Source organism: Rhododendron vialii, chromosome 10a (genome assembly GCF_030253575.1).
Source record: "Rhododendron vialii isolate Sample 1 chromosome 10a, ASM3025357v1".
NCBI lineage: Eukaryota > Viridiplantae > Streptophyta > Magnoliopsida > Ericales > Ericaceae > Rhododendron > Rhododendron vialii.
Genome location: NC_080566.1, coordinates 33,715,694 through 33,733,338, shown reverse-complemented (window position 1 = coordinate 33,733,338; position 17,645 = coordinate 33,715,694). Strand labels below are relative to the sequence as shown.

The 17,645-nt window shown below is 36.6% G+C and overlaps 1 long non-coding RNA gene across 2 annotated transcripts; it reads right to left on the bottom strand.

Annotated features, from left to right (window-relative positions):
• Positions 1 to 4,339: 4,339 nt before the first annotated feature.
• Positions 4,340 to 10,523, bottom strand: LOC131302371 (uncharacterized). 2 transcript variants are annotated; one of them, XR_009191717.1, is made up of 3 exons: positions 10,216 to 10,523; positions 7,861 to 7,921; positions 4,340 to 7,628 (listed from the first exon to the last, which is right to left on the bottom strand). It is a non-coding gene; the product is annotated as an uncharacterized LOC131302371 (long non-coding RNA). The 2 variants fall into 2 exon arrangements; XR_009191718.1 differs by lacking the exon at positions 7,861 to 7,921.
• Between the last annotated feature and the right edge of the window lie 7,122 nt (positions 10,524 to 17,645).

Sequence of the window (17,645 nt, the reverse complement as noted above, 5' to 3'; positions counted from 1 at the left end):
TTAAGATTAAAAAAAAAATGGCTCTCAACAATTCAAAATAAGGCTCACAAGGTTTTACTTGACAATCAAGTTGTAAGTAGCGCAAGTCTCAGTGTGTTTATCATATGCAAAAAATTCACATTGATCGGATGAATCCGGGGATCCTGTAATGAGCAAAGTCTCTATAAAGTTGCAATGAGCAATTTTAGCTGTCCAAAAGTGTTTTCAACAGTCCGGACTAAAAAAACTCTTCCACGGAAGAGATTTACTTTTGCCTGGAAGAGTTTATTCCAACTCTGGATCATTAATTGTATAGATATACGGCTGAGATACTCACTATAACTCTGTAGTGACTTTGCACACTACAGGGTGCCTGAATCCTCATCAGATGAAAATTTTTACCTCGGTCGGATAACGAGCTTGATTGAAACTAGAGCAATAAAGCATCACAATTCATACAATGACTTTCCATTCCTTTTTTCTCATGTATAATATAATTACTCTTTGTTTAGATGGGTATCGATGTCCGTTGAATCTAATTTTTTCATAAAAATTATAAACTTTGATAGTCTAGAAAATTACAAATGGATCAAAACGGTAAAAGGAAAACACCCTCTTCCCCATAAGAAAGGGAAAAAAGGACCCTATTCTCCTTTTTTACGAGACATCTTTAAAGGAGACCAGCTATTCAGTTTGGATCTACCAACAAAACCTTCACATGTTTGGGCCTTTTTTGCAGGGGATCTTGTTTTCTTAAACTATTTTCCTTCTTTTGCTATATAAATGGCACATGTTTTTTATTTGTTTAATTAACTGGTTGTTCATAACTTCATATTATTACAACCAAACAGTCAATGATTCATCCCCCACCCCAAAAGTGGTAATGGCAGTACTTAATTTAGTTGTTCCAAATGTAACCACAAAGTCAACAATTCATGTTAATTCCTTCCCAAAAGTTGACCATTTTCTCCATAACACAACTGTGGTAAAATTATCAGGTGGTCCTGACAAGGACGGATCCAGGAATATACCCTAGTGGGGGCACCTGTTAATCAAAATGGCAAAAGTTCATTTTCTTTAGTCAACCATAGTAAAACCGTACAAAATTATAACATGCATTACTAATTACAAAAGTTTATAACGAGTACTTTAAATTGAATTAGGTAAAAATGAGTGCAAAATCTCAGACAAAATTTTTCAAGTATGTTTTAAACAAACATCAACAAATTTTAGAATGATCGAGCTAGTTTATTTAATGCCTTTATTTTAAAATATTTCTCCCAGACGGTTAAATATAAAGAGAATCAAGAAAGAATATCTCCAAATAGATAAACAGCTCGTAAAGTAACAAGTATAAATGCACCATATAATAAAATTCAGGTATAAAACTATTTCTATATGTGTATTTTGGAGACATACATGTGTGTATGTTTATGTATTAGCACACTTTCATAATTATGCTAATTTATACATGAATATTTCTATAAAAAAATTAATTTTGAATGGAGGCACATGTTCGAGTGGGGGCACGTGCCCCTGTGTAGATCCGTCTCTGGGTCCTAAGGCAACGCCACAAGGTGCCCTAACTCTCTTCTCTATCATAAATTCATGTGGGATTCAATTAAGTGTATGGGGATTCTACATGAATTTGTGGTGAAAAAAGATGTTAGGACACCAAGTGGCAGCGCCTAAGCGTTTTTGAATCGATTATTACTCCCATTCCCATATTGTTGGTTTTTCTTGGAAATTCTATACTCTGCTATGCCTTAACCACCGCAGTAGGTGAAAGGGATCTTGTTTTGTTTTTTCCCATTTATGTACAGTGTCACAAACATGGTAATGCCCACTGTTATGGTCCCAGAAATTATCACAAACCATGGTAATGATGGGAAAAAATAAGGAGAATGTGGTATGTCCGGATGAGGTGGAACCCCACGGTTTCCGCCACGGCCCATTGTGGGTCCTACCGAGCATTTTCTGTAATAATCTGAATCGTTCATCTCGTAGGGCTTGCAAATTAATGTCTTTGCAAAAAATCAACTTAATCGAGCATCATTAGCTATGCCAGAAATTGAATTTTGGTTTATAAAATAGACGGCCTGATTCTGTCACTAGTATTTTAAGTTAAACTGTCGATCATCGTCGATTTTATAAACCAAAATTTAAATTTTGATATAGTTCTTGATATCTGATTTTTTATGTGGACATATAATTTTTTGGATCCTAAAGATGAATGGTTCAGATTACTACAGTAGATGTTCAATAGGGCCCACAATGGGTGACGGAAACCATTAGGTTTCCACCTCATTCGGAAAGAATTTAATCTCAAGAAGTAAATAAGGTTGTTTGCCATTTTAGTTTTGTTTTCCAATCATTACAATATTTCTTTATATAATCATTACCCTATTTCTTCAATTATTACTTTGTCATCCTTTTCTATCTCTCTCTACTTATTACCCTCTCTCCAATCATTACTCTATTTCTCTCTTCACCCACTCTCAAAATTAAACTAAACTAAAATGTCAAACAAACAAAGCCGATATGACTAGACAATTTTACTTACCCCTTTCTCTAACCACCCATCCACAATTTTGAAAACTATTCTCTCTCTTCACCCACACGTCTTCCTTTTCCCCCACTATCAAAATTAAACTAAACTAAAATGTCAAACAAACAAAGCCGATATGACTAGACAATTTTACTTACCCCTTTCTCTAACCACCCATCCACAATTTTGAAGACTATTCTCTCTCTTCACCCACACGTCTTCCTCTTCCCCCTACTTGCCACCCCTCTCTCACCTGAATTTGTTTCTTCAAAATTTTCAACACATTTGATTGATTTTTTTTTTCTAAATTAAGAATGTGTCTGGACAAAATTAATTTTTTGTTTTGAATAAAGACAGTGGGCATTATTAACGTTTCGTGATTTTTTTATTTATCTTTTTGCCAAAAATTTATAGATTAATCGTTTGTATTTGCAAGAGAAATTGGGAAAGTATAAAATAAAGGCTGAAGTTTTTAAAAAAAAAGTCCTGATTAGATGAACAAAAATAACACAAAACAAGAATTAATATATTTCAAAGTTTATTATTTTGGTGACTATGGTCATTATTGAAGACTCCTACACTAACACATGATAGAGCAGTAGTATTTAGAAATGATTGACACACTTAAAACTTTCAAACAGAACTGACTTGCACTTGGAACACAGCTGACTATCACTCTCAATTTTAATTGCACATGGAACAATTTTAAATGACTGTCACTCTCAATTTCAACCACAGGCATACCATTTCTTAAAATTAATGGAGTCCTCTCTTTCTCAAAAAAGTTGTTTTTTGTCGGCATAAAAAATATACTCCCTCCGTCCCAGTTTGTTTGTCCAATTTCGACATACGTGGCTTTTAAAAAACTGTCTATATCTCAATCTATAATGTTTTACATAATTTCGAAAACATCATATTTTAGAGCTAATTAAGATTTATCAAATAAGATTCATATTGCATATAAAAAACATTATAAATTAAAACATATGGACAATTTTGTAAGAGGTTCCAAATAGTGAAAATGGACAAACAAATCGGGACAGAAGGAGTATATAATTAACGTGCAGTTCACAAAAACAGATCTTCCTCACCGGCCGATTTCTTTTAATTAAGAGATTTGACATTCATTAACTGATTCCATTGCGTTTACCATGAGTTATCTGTTCATGGAAGGTACTGATCAATAGTGATCATTCTTGTTAGGAAGGAGTATTGTATTGGTTTCTTGAATGGATCAGTAATCGATCGTTACCGTCATAGAAGCCATATCTTTCGTCTTTGTTCAAATTGTTCTGATACATACTAAATGATAAGAGGTCATAGAATATGGGAAAATGACGGCCAAGGACGTGTTTTGATAATTAATACCCGTCAATGACATTTTCAGCATTAACAAATATTCTTAGCTTGTTCTTGACGGGTATTAATTATCAAAATACATCCTGGGCCGTCATTTTCCCATAGAATATCCGATTGCATTTGTACGTTTGTTGTTAAACTATCAGATTCCGTGCGCAAGCATAGCACACATGTAATGACTCATGCGTATTGATTCTCTGTTTTATGATGTGTTGGCTTGATCCACTTTAGTTTAGTATCTTTAGTTGCTTCTCCATAAACATGGTTGTTCCAGCAGGTAGAATGTTAGAGGGGGGCTTCACAACCAATTTGGGAATATCTGCAGCATAACTGTAGAATTTAGCAGCACCAAAGAAAGCAATGGCAGCAGCAGAATCCTTAAAACAAGTGAAAAGAGGTCTAGTGTGGAGACCCAAAGCAAAGCATCCATAATGGCATCCAGTAGCAATATCATTTTTATGGTAAATGAGCCATTTTATAACCAACCGATTGAAAAATCTCAGGTACAAAACCACTAAACAGACTGCTGTACACAAAAGAAACCTACAACAAACTAAAAACCAACCAAACGAACTCCTACGAGCAGATCCGAGAACTCTAGTGGAGATATTTCATTGACTACAAAGTCTTTGGTTCTCCATGGAGTTTGGAAACTGACTCTAGAATTACGCTCAACCCAGATGAAGTAAACCCCAGCAGCAAGAGCAAATTTTGAATAGCAAAGACCTGAATGACTTACTCCTGCACAAACCACATGCCCCATTCAGCTCTGGATCCCAAACATCAGCCCTTCTTTGGATCTGAAATTTCCGCAGAATAGGTTCCCAAATACTCCTGGAAAATGAACAGTCAAAAAACAAATGTTGAATTGATTCTGCGTTGTGGGAACACAGAACACTACCCGGATCAACTTCCATACCCCATCTTAGGAGACGATCCTTAGTTGACAATCTCTGCAGACAGGTTAGCCATAGGATGATGGATCATTTTTGACACAGTTTTAGTCCATTGAGTCTTCACTCCTGGATCTGTTTCTTAAAGCCTCCCATGTAGCAATATCATTAGTAACAGCATCCAGCAAAAACAGCACCAAAGATAACCTTAACGGCAGCAAAATCTTCAAACAATAGTAGAGAGGGCCAAAAAAAAGGAGGCCCATTGTGTACACCCATAACAGCAAACCAGCAATATCATTGTCCACAGCAGCAGCCAGCAAATAGCACCAAACATAACAGTAGCAGTAGCAGAATCTTCAAAACAAGTGTGGAGAGGGCCTAGATTGGAGGCCCATGGTTCATATCAGCAGCCAGGAACATTCCCATATGCAGAAATGGGAAGCTTAAAAATAGGCCATTGTAAGACTCATGACACAGACTCGACTCAAGACTCAATTAAGACAGACTCCCCTCCCTTAAGACTCAACATAAGCAGACACCAAACATAAGACTGACTTCTAATAGAACCCTTATTAATACACAAACCCTTACCAAAACAATACAGATACGATACAGACACAAAACACATAAAGCCTCCACAAAAACAAAGACCCATTGGTGTGGACCACCCACAGACCCATGTAAGATGCAACAATGTTTTACTAAAACCCAAAACCAACCCAGATTTCTCTATAAACACACATTACATACCCACACAACACACATAAGCAACTATAATGTGTTTTCCGATCCTTTAACTTTTGAATCATTAATCTCCTTATGCCGTCCAAGCTCCTTCTGAAATCTTCAATTGAGTAGCCACTAACCTTGTATTTCCCTTTCACCCAAAAAGCCATCCTTGTTTTTGCTAGATCAATAACTTCCCCCAAATTCAACGTTTTTCGTTTAAAAAAACAATCTCATTTCACCCCATCCAAATTGACCATACCACAACATAGAAACAAGCAATCCATCACATTTTTTCCAGATTTTTATACTTAAAAGCATTCCAAATCTGCATGCATATACTGAATGGGAGGAGACATTGAGGTTAAGCCTATTTAGTGTAGTGACTAGTGAATGAATAGAGAAATGGAGGTCACATAACTTTGAAGGAACAAGAGAACGATAGCCTGACAAATGGTCTGGTCTGATTTAGGTGAAAATTTGGTGAAGTGAATGGAAGTAGAAATGGAGTTTACCTACACACTTCATCTCTCCAATTTATAGGCACAAGTGTAACAGCTATAAGCCATTGCCAATGGTGAAAAAGTGTTCTTCCACTTTTCTAACAGCTACAAAATGGCAATTATGTTCAATTTATGTCATTTTTCAAAGATCAACTCAAATAACGACCGTTTTATGTTGGTGTTGAATATGTATTTCAAACTCAAATGTAAAGGGCCAATGTAATTTTCAGAACGTAGGAGTTTAATTTGTGTTTGTCAGTAATCTTGAGGGTAGTAATTTGTAATTTTTATATTATTTATTCTTATTCTATATTTTTCCTAAAATTTTAGGTAAAGAATTGGACAAAAAAAGGCCGAATATCTTCAACAAAATCAAAACATAGTTTGGCCGTAAGTATCCTGAGCTTAGTTTTTGTTAACTAATTAAATTGTAGTTAATGTTGGATTCCCCTCAAGGGATATCCCCACGAGTGCATGTGTGGCGTGAAAGAGAGAAGGAGATGTGAGTTCCGTAATTATGTATTTTTAGGGATTTAATACAAGTTATTTCGTGTGAGATGAGTTGCTCTCTAATTTCCCATCAATTAGAAGTAATATGTTTTTTTTGTCTGAAAAGCCACATGCTATGCGTATTCAAGTGTGAGTATATGTGAGACTATCCATGCTATGAAGAGCGGAGAAAACATAGAGTTATCAGTGCAACATCTTCTTGATTCGATTCCCACAGTGAACCGGAGCAAGAAGATGCTATGTGCCCTAGAGCATATACAAAGCAATGGATTGTCTTTGGAAAAAGACTATCCAAATGAGCTTCGGGACAGAGACTGCGTGACTTCCAGTAGTGGTAAGTACTCTACATCCATTAAATATATATGTGCCTCAGTAGTGGCAAGAATTTGATCTTAGTTTTTGAGTTATTTTCGTTAGGATATAACTGGACCATCTCTAGGTTATAATTAGAATGTGAATATAGATTTCATGATGTATCTTGATTTGAACCTTCAAGACAAGTGACAAGGTCATGACTACCACTAGTGATAAAACTCATTTTCCAAAATAAGAAACTTGTGTAATATCCTCTTATTTTGCTAAAAGTATTGTAGATTTCAGGTATTTCTAGAGAGTAGAGACTACCCCTAAGTTTCAAGTGTAATAAAGCCAGCATATGGCAATGACTTGTTTCAACTCAAGATGCATCATGAAATCTATAATCACATTCTAATTATACCAACAGATGGTCCAGTTATATACTAATGAAAATAACTCAAAAACTAAGATCAAATTCATGCTACTACTTAACCACTTTCATAAGCTCCAGGCACATACATTAAATGGATGTAGAGTACTTACCACTACTGGAGCCACACAGTCTTTGCCCCGAAGCTCATTTGGATAGTCCTTTTTCCAAGGATAATCCATTGCTTTGTATATGTTGCAGGCTTTGCATATGCTACAGGGCACGTAGACAATTCCCATAAGGAATATTTCTCTTAACGCTCCGGTTCACTGCGAGAATCGAATCGAGAAGATGTTGCACTGATAACTCTATGATTTCTCCGCTCTTCATAGCATGGATAGTCTCACAGATACTCACACTTGAATACGCATAACATGTGGCTTTTCAGACAATAAAAAAACATATTAGTTCTAACCGATGGGAAATTAGAGAGCAAATCATCACACAAACACACCAAATAACTTGTATTAAAATCATAAAAATACATAATTACACAACTCACATCTCTCTCTTTCACACTCACACATGCACTGGTGGGGATATCCCCTTAAGGAGAATCCAACACTAACTACAATTTAATTAGTTAACAAAAACTAAGCTCAACATACTTACGGCTAAATTGTGTTTTGATTTTGTTGAAGATATCCGGTCTTTCTTTTGTCCAATTCTTTACCTACAATTTTAGAAAAAAATATTGAATAAGAACAAATAAAAGGATAAATTTAAATAACTACCTTTGAGATTACTCACAAACACAAATTAAACTCCCACACTTTGGAAATTACATTGCATTTTTGAGTTCAAAATACATGTTCAACACCAACATAAAACGGTGTCGTTACGTGAGTTGACATAACCTGTATGATAGATATTATTGAAAAATGACAAAAAAATGGACATAATTGCCCTTTTGTAGCTGTTAGAAAAGTGGAAGAACACATTTGACCATTCGCAATGGCTTATAGCCGTTACATTTGTGCCTAAAAATTGGAGATGTGAAGTGCTGTAGCCAAACTCCATTTCTTCTCACTTCACCAAATTTTCACCTAAATCAGACCAAACCATTTGTTAGCCTATTGTCCTCTTCTATGATGCACCGAAACCGACACCAGGACACGGGAATTCTAAAAAAATGGGGACACAGACAAGGCGGGGGACACGCCACGTGTATATTTATTTATTTATTTATATATATAAATAAATAAAAAATTATAGTTTGGCACCCAAAAAAATTTTAAAAAAATTATAGTTTGACCCCCATTTTTTTCAAAAATTACAGTTTGGCCCCAAAATTTTTAAAAAAATTGCAGTTTGGCCCCTGCCGTGTCCCCATCGGTGTCCCCGCGGTGTCCCCGCCATGTCCCCGTGAAAAATTCAAATTAAATTATGGGACACGCCACGTGGCGTGTCCCGTACGTGTCCCCGCGGTGTCCTCGTGTCCGACACTGCGATACCTCGACCTTTAGAGGTGTCGGTGCTTCATAGGTTCTTTTGTTCCTTCAAAGTTACGTGACCTCCATTTCTCTTTTCATTCACTAAACTAAATAGGCTTAACCTCCATGTCTCCTTCCATTCACTATACGCATTAGAGAGGTGAAGGCAACTAAAAACTCTTATTTTTTTGTCCAATTTAATTGACTTTTTTTAATCAGCAAAAAGAAATGAACAATAAATTTGAGGCGCAAGGAGAGTGGTAATAATGAAACATATTCGGGAACTAACAATTTGATGCAGACGACGGCACAATAGAGGCTTCTAATGCCAATAATTCAAAAAATTGATGCTGATGATTACTTGTTGATGTGATTGGCAGTAATCATAAGAATGGAAATTCAAAACGGTCTTGCTATTATCAGCCCATTGGGCTGACGATAAGCACACTAGAAAACAAGAAAAACACGTATTTCTGTGTACTTTTTATAACCTTTAATACACATTCACACTCACTATTGTCAGCCCATTGGGCTGATTTTAGAATTTTCCAATTTAAAATATACAAAAAGAAAAATATCAACTATCACAAAATAGATTACAAAGAAATAATTGACACCAGTTATGAAATTTATTTATATTTATAAAGTAAAGAGGGGAAGCAGATGAGCATATCCAACCCACTCTTTAAGTATTGTCTTTCCAGTGTTTGTCAATAGGGGAAGAGTTATGCAAGCGAAAATGTTCCAACTACACATAATAATAATAAAATAAAATAAAAAGCACTGAAATTGAAGAATCTCATCTCCCTTCAACTATAGTTCTAGCCATTTTGTTTGAATCCAATGTTTCTCTCTAGCCCCATTTGCTTTGCACTCCCATTTAAAGTTTTAAGTTAATCCAATAATACCCTCTTGTCCAACTCAAACCTAAACACAATTTTCTATTAACAAACACCACATCACCTGCTGCTACTACTTACCTTGCCAACCCACACAGCCAAGAATCAGTATCAGATTCAGAGTCAGATGAAAGTGAATATCCATATTGTTCATGTAGAACTTTCCCTCACTCCCTCTCTCGATCTCTCTCGATCGAATTAGGGGAACCCAATCTCAGCATTACACCCCACAACAAACCATAGGGTATTAGGGGAACCCAATCTCAGCATTACACCCACAACAAACCGTAGGGTCCCAATCTCAGTAATTATACAATGTTTTTACAAAAATCATTGAGGGTCTGTTTGTTGCCACTTGCCAGCATTAGGCACTCGGATAAGCTTATCCCGGGCCCGCCCATATCCATGGTTTGTTAGGCAAAACCAACTTAGGGTAAGCTATGCAGAGGGAGAATGAAGCCCCCCCAAGGGGTGTCGTTGTGTTATCCGGGAGAAGCAAATGATTAGACTGCCCCTTGCCCCAGCCTTTTTACCCTTTCTTCCCATCTCAGTTATCAAAAACAGTTATCAGAAACAGAGAGAGAGAGAGAGAGAGAGAGAGAGAGAGAGAGAGAGAGAGAGAGAGAGAGACGCACCTGTTTTGCCGTTGCTGGAGTCGGAGTCTATTGCTGCCGGAGATGGAGTTGATTGTTGCCGGAGCCGGATTCGATTGCTGCAGAAATGGCCACAGCCACTCTCTGCTTCTCCTCTGCGAAAAATCCAATCAACCCTCCAAATTCCAGCCTCCAAAGTCCTCTTTCTCCTCCTATAATAAACCCAATTCCTCTGGAATCACAACTCATCTTTCTCCCACAATTTCCCTCTTTCCTTCTTCGACTCATTTCGGCCTCGTGAAGAGACTCGCTCTGCAAAAGCACTTCCACCGCCTCCACTTGCACCACAATTACTCCATAAGTTTTACCCCCTAATTTTTAATGGCTGGGAGTTTTGAGAAGTTTCCAGTGAATAAAGTTTCCATAAAAAATTTGTTGCAATCAAAGTTGTTAGTTATTTCCGACAGTGAATAAATGAGATAGGTATGTGAGTGAAAAAATTATTGAGAAAGAAGTTATTATTAACAAGTTGTTTGTGTGAACAATAAGCAAAAATATCAAAACTTGTTGATTAGCGTGAACAGAATGATAAAATAACCTACGTTTTTTGACCAAAAACTTCGTAGAAATGCTCCCAAGTATTTTTTTTCCCTCTCTTAAAAATGAACTATTTTTATAGTTGTATAACCTTCCCACACTAAAATGTTATGACTGAATAAAAATGTTATGATTGAAAAAAAATGGGGTTTAAGAAGATGAATGAGCTTTTATCATTTATTTTCTCATTTATAACAGTGGTCTATCATTTTTTAAAAACTGATCTTCACATTTATTTTCTTCAAGGTTTAGAAATCAAAAAATAATGGTCAAAGGAAAATGATTGGAATCATATAATATGTTAGTACTAATTTAGTATGATATAAATATTGAGAATTTAAAGGAAAAGGATATTTATTATTTATTAATTTACATTTTGAAAGATGATACCATTATTAAATTTAAATAAACAATAAAAACGAAAATTTGCACTAAAGCATTACATAAGGGCAATCAAGTAATTTGAATTGTTATTTCATTATCCACCACTCTTATCCACCCATATCAACTACCAAGCATAAGTTAATATCCTCTTTCTAAGGAACCCAAACAAACCTTAGCTAGTGTCTCATTCTTAATTAATCCCCCCTTATACCATATATCAACCTCTTATCGTCTTTGTTCTTTATCCCCTCAAAACCTTATACGTCCAACAAATGGGCCCTGAAGAATCCAAAATTTGCATTCCTCATAGGGTCCCGAAAATTTCTCAGCTGGTATGTGATGGTATATGTCATGTGTGTGTTTGAGGTCATTTATGTTAGAAAAATTACAGTTTGGATTTGAATTTTGGTGTGGATATTGTATAAAACTGAACCCAAATGAAAATCCGTCGACTTTTTCAAATTAAGAAGAAAAAAAGAACCGAACCCGCAGTTTAAAAATCGGATAAAAACCACCCAAGTGTGGATTGTTTCGGGTATCTATCGGTTCGGACAAAGGCTCAATTGCTTTTCTTCTGAGGCTATACCCCCATCTGAACTGCGGCTTGAAGGCCCAATTTCTCCATTACCATGTTCCCAACTTCCCACACTTTCTGGGCCCATCGGAAAAATTATGCTTTGATGTTGGGTCTTTTTCCCATACGACTCTCTATCATATGATCCTCAAGATGTTTTAGATCTCTTCCTTAAAAGTTCTTTATCTGGTGGGTAACTGCAGAGCTTCTTCCATTTTCTTTTTGTCTTCTTCGATCTGGATCATGTGTTAGAAAGACGTCTAATTAATTACTTGATTTAATTTGGGTACAAACTAAGAGCTCCACAAAAGCTACAAACGAAACGGCTCGAATTGTGGTGATGCCACGTCAAGAAATCTCACCAATGCGCACGATAACTCCGCAAGTGTAACAACTCCACTACGGCGACCCGGGATCCCTACTTTTATCCCTATATATATACATGGAGGAACGCAAAACTTAATTTTGCTAGAGTAATTGTGGCAATGTCCAAATTCAGAGATTAGATGTGATCTCCCAAGGTCCCGTCAAGGGGACAATGTTTTTAATAAAGGGACAAAACCTTTATATATATTGGATTTATTCGGAAGGGAAAAAAACAAAACTAGATTAATTTGTCCCCTAAATCTATTTCCTTCTCTTCTCACCATGACCCCATAATGACGATATTTGTTATTGATCAATTCTGAGATTAAAGATTGGCTTAAAATATTCATATGATCTTACTATCAGTAGTAGTTTTTTTTTTTAAAAAAAATTGTTAGATTTGCGTTAATTTAAATTATCATTCATCTCAAAAAGAACAATCTGAAAATTAAAAAAAGAAAAGACTAAAGTTGTAAAATGATCAATAAAGATGGAAAAGTTTGAACATAGTTTAATGTCTTTCTTTTTGTTTGTCTCTGCAGAATTTTTTTTTTTTTCAATTTTGGTCCAAATTTTAACCATTTTCTAATTTCTCTGGTTGAGATGGATATTTAACCACTAATATTTTGGCAAAATGCTAAAGTCAATTTACTTAACACTGAGAATAAGAATGATTAATTTAATTTAACAGTAAACATAAGCTCAACTTGAAAGCTTTGATTAGAGTGGTACAAGCAGCCAGATTCATTTTTTTTTTTTTTTTTGTAAATTTCTCAACAAACGTCTTTTTCCTAATAAAATAATTTTACAGTGTGTAATTAGGCAGAAGCTTCAAGAAAATTCATCACTTCTAGTCAGTTTTTGGGCATTTCATCGCCAAGAGCTTTCCTTTTTGTAAGGTCCACTAGAATTTTTCTAGTTTCTTGGATTATCTGTGATATCCCTTGACAAGAAAAGAAAAAAAAAAAAAAGGAATTGATATTCACACTCCCTTTTTTGTTATCCACACTCCCTTCTTTGTTTTTTAGTGTTGAAAGTGTGTGTATTTTTCTTGCTAAAAGACAAAAAAGTTAGTGTGAATAACAAAAAAAGAATGTGAATATCAATTAAATTTGTTGAGTGTTTTAATAATAAAAAAACCCTAGTTTAAAATAAAATGTTGATTTAGAATTAAGAGCCAAATGTTGAGTGTTTTAATTAGTTTAAAATAAAATGCACACACAAGAGTCCTCACCATTTTAGCGTGTATAAAACAAGAAACAAATGTTGAGACCTTGTTCGTTTGGGTTTTGAGGGAGGTTTTTAAGAGTAATAAGTAAAGAGAGATTTAAAAAAAATTATTAGAGACCATGCCCAGGGGTTTTGAGCACCCAAACGAACAAATTTTCAATGAGTGTTTTTCAATTGTATGGCATCAACCCTTGTTCAAAAGAAGTGGAAAGTCATGTAAATGAAACAAAAAGAAAAGTGATTTTAACACCCCACATTTGTCGATTGATATTCTCTTTTTTGTCTTATTCGCATGGACTTGCCCTTCATACATAAAAAATGACTCTAGAGGTAAGGATGATTTAGTAACTTCACATGAATAAAAGACCCAAAAAAATAATAATAATAATAATAATAATAATAGGGAAATATGAAAATCGTTTTCATTACCTTAATTATCAGAAAGGGAGTGATTTTGCTACTCTCCAAACTGTAAACGGCACCCCCTATTGGAGTGCCAAAATCAATTCATATTAATTTTGCTATTCCCTAAAAGTTAACAATTTGAAAAGTGACAAAATCAACCCGTATTGATTTCGGCAACCTCCATAGGAGTGCCGTTAATTAACAATTTGGGCAAAATCACTCCCTATTATCAAAATCCAAGAGCTTCATCATTTGTGTAGAGTAGTAGATTTTCCATGTCATGTAGTACATGTACTACCATCTCTCTAGAAAGGGGAGAATCTTTTCCGAGAGAGAAGATGAGAATGTTTCGTCGAAATTTGGGTTAGCATAGAAAGGTTAATCATAAAAAGAGGTAATGAAAAAGGTGAGATTGTGGGGTTAAACACAAAAGAGGACACAAGTGTTTTGGAAAGGGGAGGAGAGTTGGTCTTTTATCATAGTAGATGATTTGCAGACTACTGAACACTGCACTTCCTACGGCCCTTTGTTTTTGTGATCAGTCACGCGGATAGGAGAAATTTTTCAGTGCCGAGCGGGCACCGGCCACGTGATGCTGAGCATCCATCTCGGCTGTCCAAACGTGTTTTGGACAGTCCAAATTTGTTTGAGCTTAAGGAGGTGTTTTGGTAATTTTACACTCAAAATTTATCTAAACACTTTTGAACGGCCGAGATGGTGCTCGGCACCACATGTCCGGTGCGCAACTTCTCCATGGAAAGCCAGATTCCCTTCTGCATCAAACGAGGCCCCACGCAACCTTGCTGACTCGATCTCTCTGCTTACAAAAAATTATCGGTGGTCTTATAACACCTTCATGTGTGTTTTTAAGTTTTAACATCTTTTTACACCACACATTTAGGTAAAATTCAGGATTAAGTTCGTAAATTCCACGTAAACGTATAATGGAGAAAGATGTAGGGCCACCATATGGCGATATCCAATGACACTAAATCCTCACCAATCAAGGGATTGAGTTTCAGACTGGGCAGAGAATTATTCTTAGCTTTGTTAGGAATACGATGTCGTTCTCATTATCCTATTAGTCTTTGTATCTATTTCAAAAATTAATGAAAATTTCTTTTTGCTGTTCAAAAAAAAAATTAAATGACACTAAATAATTACTCTAACATTCGATGGGGAGCTATTTTGCTTCATGGTGTTGGTGTACATGCTCTATCTTCACGGCTCTACGATTAGTTGAGATTCACATAAGTGATCTAGATGCTCAATTATTGATCAAAAGTACTATTTTCTCAATATGGGACCCCATCATGCAACGTATAATGTATTTGAACCGTTTATCTCCACACATATATGTCTTTCAGTGCATAAAATGAGAATAATGTAGAGTGCATCAACAAAAGACTGGGAAAAATTAATTAAATCTATTTTATCAACTAGCGTTGTACTTGTTCGATACACGGGACTAAAAATCACAACAATGTGAATTTTTTTGTCCCGTGCATAGACGCTACTAGCATAGCCCATGAAAATTTATGTCCTTATTTATTTTGTTGGAACAACTTTTATTTCGTATGAATTCGATTCTATGGGCACGCGCCCCAAAAATTTTTGATTTTTGTTCTTTAAAAGATAGGGTGCGGCCCTCTTTGAAAAGCGCGGCGAAACGCTTCGATTCAGAGTCGCCACTCGGGTTTTAGCGGTGAAAACACCCAAGGAACCGAACTCGAAAACGTTTGCCACGTTTGTTTGATTTTGAAAAAGGCGTAGACCGGTCCGTCGTCACCTTCGATATCTGATGTTCGGGAGCCAGTTTACGAGAGGGGAAGGGTTTTATAGCACCCCTCTCGCCCAATCCGAAGATCGGTCTCTACTCAGGCATTTTTATAAAACATTTGCATCTTTCTCTCATTTAGTCATTTTTTTTAGCCAGCTAGGGAGGGGGAACAGTTAATGGGGATTAAAACTGTAACAAGTTGCAATTATGTGATAAAATGTTTATGGATGATTTGCTTGCAATAATAAATATAGATTGAGAACAAGCATCGAGAGCAGTTTGAGTAAGGTGGAGTATGCTGCTCTGAAGGGATGTGAGCAGGTATCGCGCCAGTATGCACCGGCCAGGCCACTGCATACTAACGCAACCTGCGCACGCCACCTCATCACTGGCGTACTCCACTTACCATGAACTCACAGTCTTTGTTTGCAACCCTCTGGGCTCTGGAATGGACCAGCGCACACCCAGGACAAACCACACAGTCAATATATCAGCGGTTATATAATTACAGACAGATGAAATGGCTTTAAGCCATGAAAATAAACGGAACACTCCATAAACAGTGTGGGAACATAAAAGAGGCCAAGACTAAGCTAAGATGCAAGAGCCAGCCATTGGATCTTGGCATAACTGTCGTACGCTAGTCGTATGAGATCGTACGCTAGTTACACTCCTTACCTAGTGCTTGGCTTTGCATCATCTGGGCTCTGGAACATGACCAGAAAGCATCCCAGAGGCTTTCTAAAACAGATATGAATAAATATTGAATGTTACAACTAAACAGTTCTATATACAGAGAGCAGTAAACTAGTTTTTAGCATGCAATAAGGTGATGAATATACAGGAAATAAAGCATAAAACAAAGATCTGGACCCCATTTCACAACTGGAGTACGCCAGTTCCGGAGGGCTCGGAACTGGAGTACGCCAGTTCCAGACAGATTCCAGACAGATCAAATTTAAAACTGTACGTACTGCCACGGACCGGCGTACGCGGGCTTATAACCGGCGCACGCCGATTCAAGTCAAAAACGATTTTTTTTGTTTTTGAAACCTTGACAGCTTTAGGGCCAGGACTGGTATTGATTACCAGCCTTGACCCTGCCAGCCCCCTCAGAGATCAGAACAGGAAAACAGTTCAAAAGTGTATACCTTCGGTTTTTGAGTTTGATGGTGTGTTTTGAGCTTGAGCTTGAGGTTTGAGGGATGGATGATGAGCGTGGATGGATGTATGTTGTAGTGTATGGGAGAGTTTCTTACTGTTTCTTTCTCAATGAGAAGAAAGAAAGAACAAAGAACTAATGGAAAGAGAGAGAGATGACTTGAATGCTTCAAGTTTTGGTAACCCTTTCAAATGAAAGTATATGGGGTTATATATAGGGGAAAAGGGAGAGAGAGGGGCTAAGGCCAGTCAAAGTGACTGAAGCCTTAGCCCTTAAGCCTTCCTTCTCATTGGATGAGAGGAGAAAGGTGATGGGATGGGTGTAAGAAAATGTCCCCCGACGGAGAATGCTTTTTCAGTGGATTGGAAGGTTCTCATGTGTTGTAGACCCTACCCATGGCTTCTGCATGCTAAAAAACACAAGTTTGACCGGAGGTTTGACTGGCGTACTCCAGTTCGGGCTTGGTCAACGGTCAAAGTTGACCGATGACTGACACGTGGCAGAGGACCGGCGCACGCCAGTTGATTACCGGCGTATGTAAGTTGGGTTTTGTTGAGGCCTTTTGGTTCTGGTTTAGAGAATTTTGAAAGGATCTGAAAGGGTTTTGGAATGCTCAAAGCTCAAACATACTAATATTTTCAGGGTGTTCTTGATCCATTTCATCATCGGGGAATCAAATACCGTAAGTAAACTAATTTGAAAAGTCCAAAATAAGGTGTCTACAGATTCATAATTTCCCTGCACTACTGTGCAATCTTGAGAACTTATGGTAGCCGAAACATTATTGTTTGATTGGTTTTGTCTCCATTTTTGCTTTTTCAAAAGCTTTTGATAAAAAAAAAAAACCCGTAGATAATCCATCTATCTATCACCCACATATACTTGTACGTGTAGTTTGCGCCCTAAAGGATGGAACCAGGGAGTCTAGTGGCGGCGGCCTCCATGACAAGAAATTTATAAAATGTAATTATTAT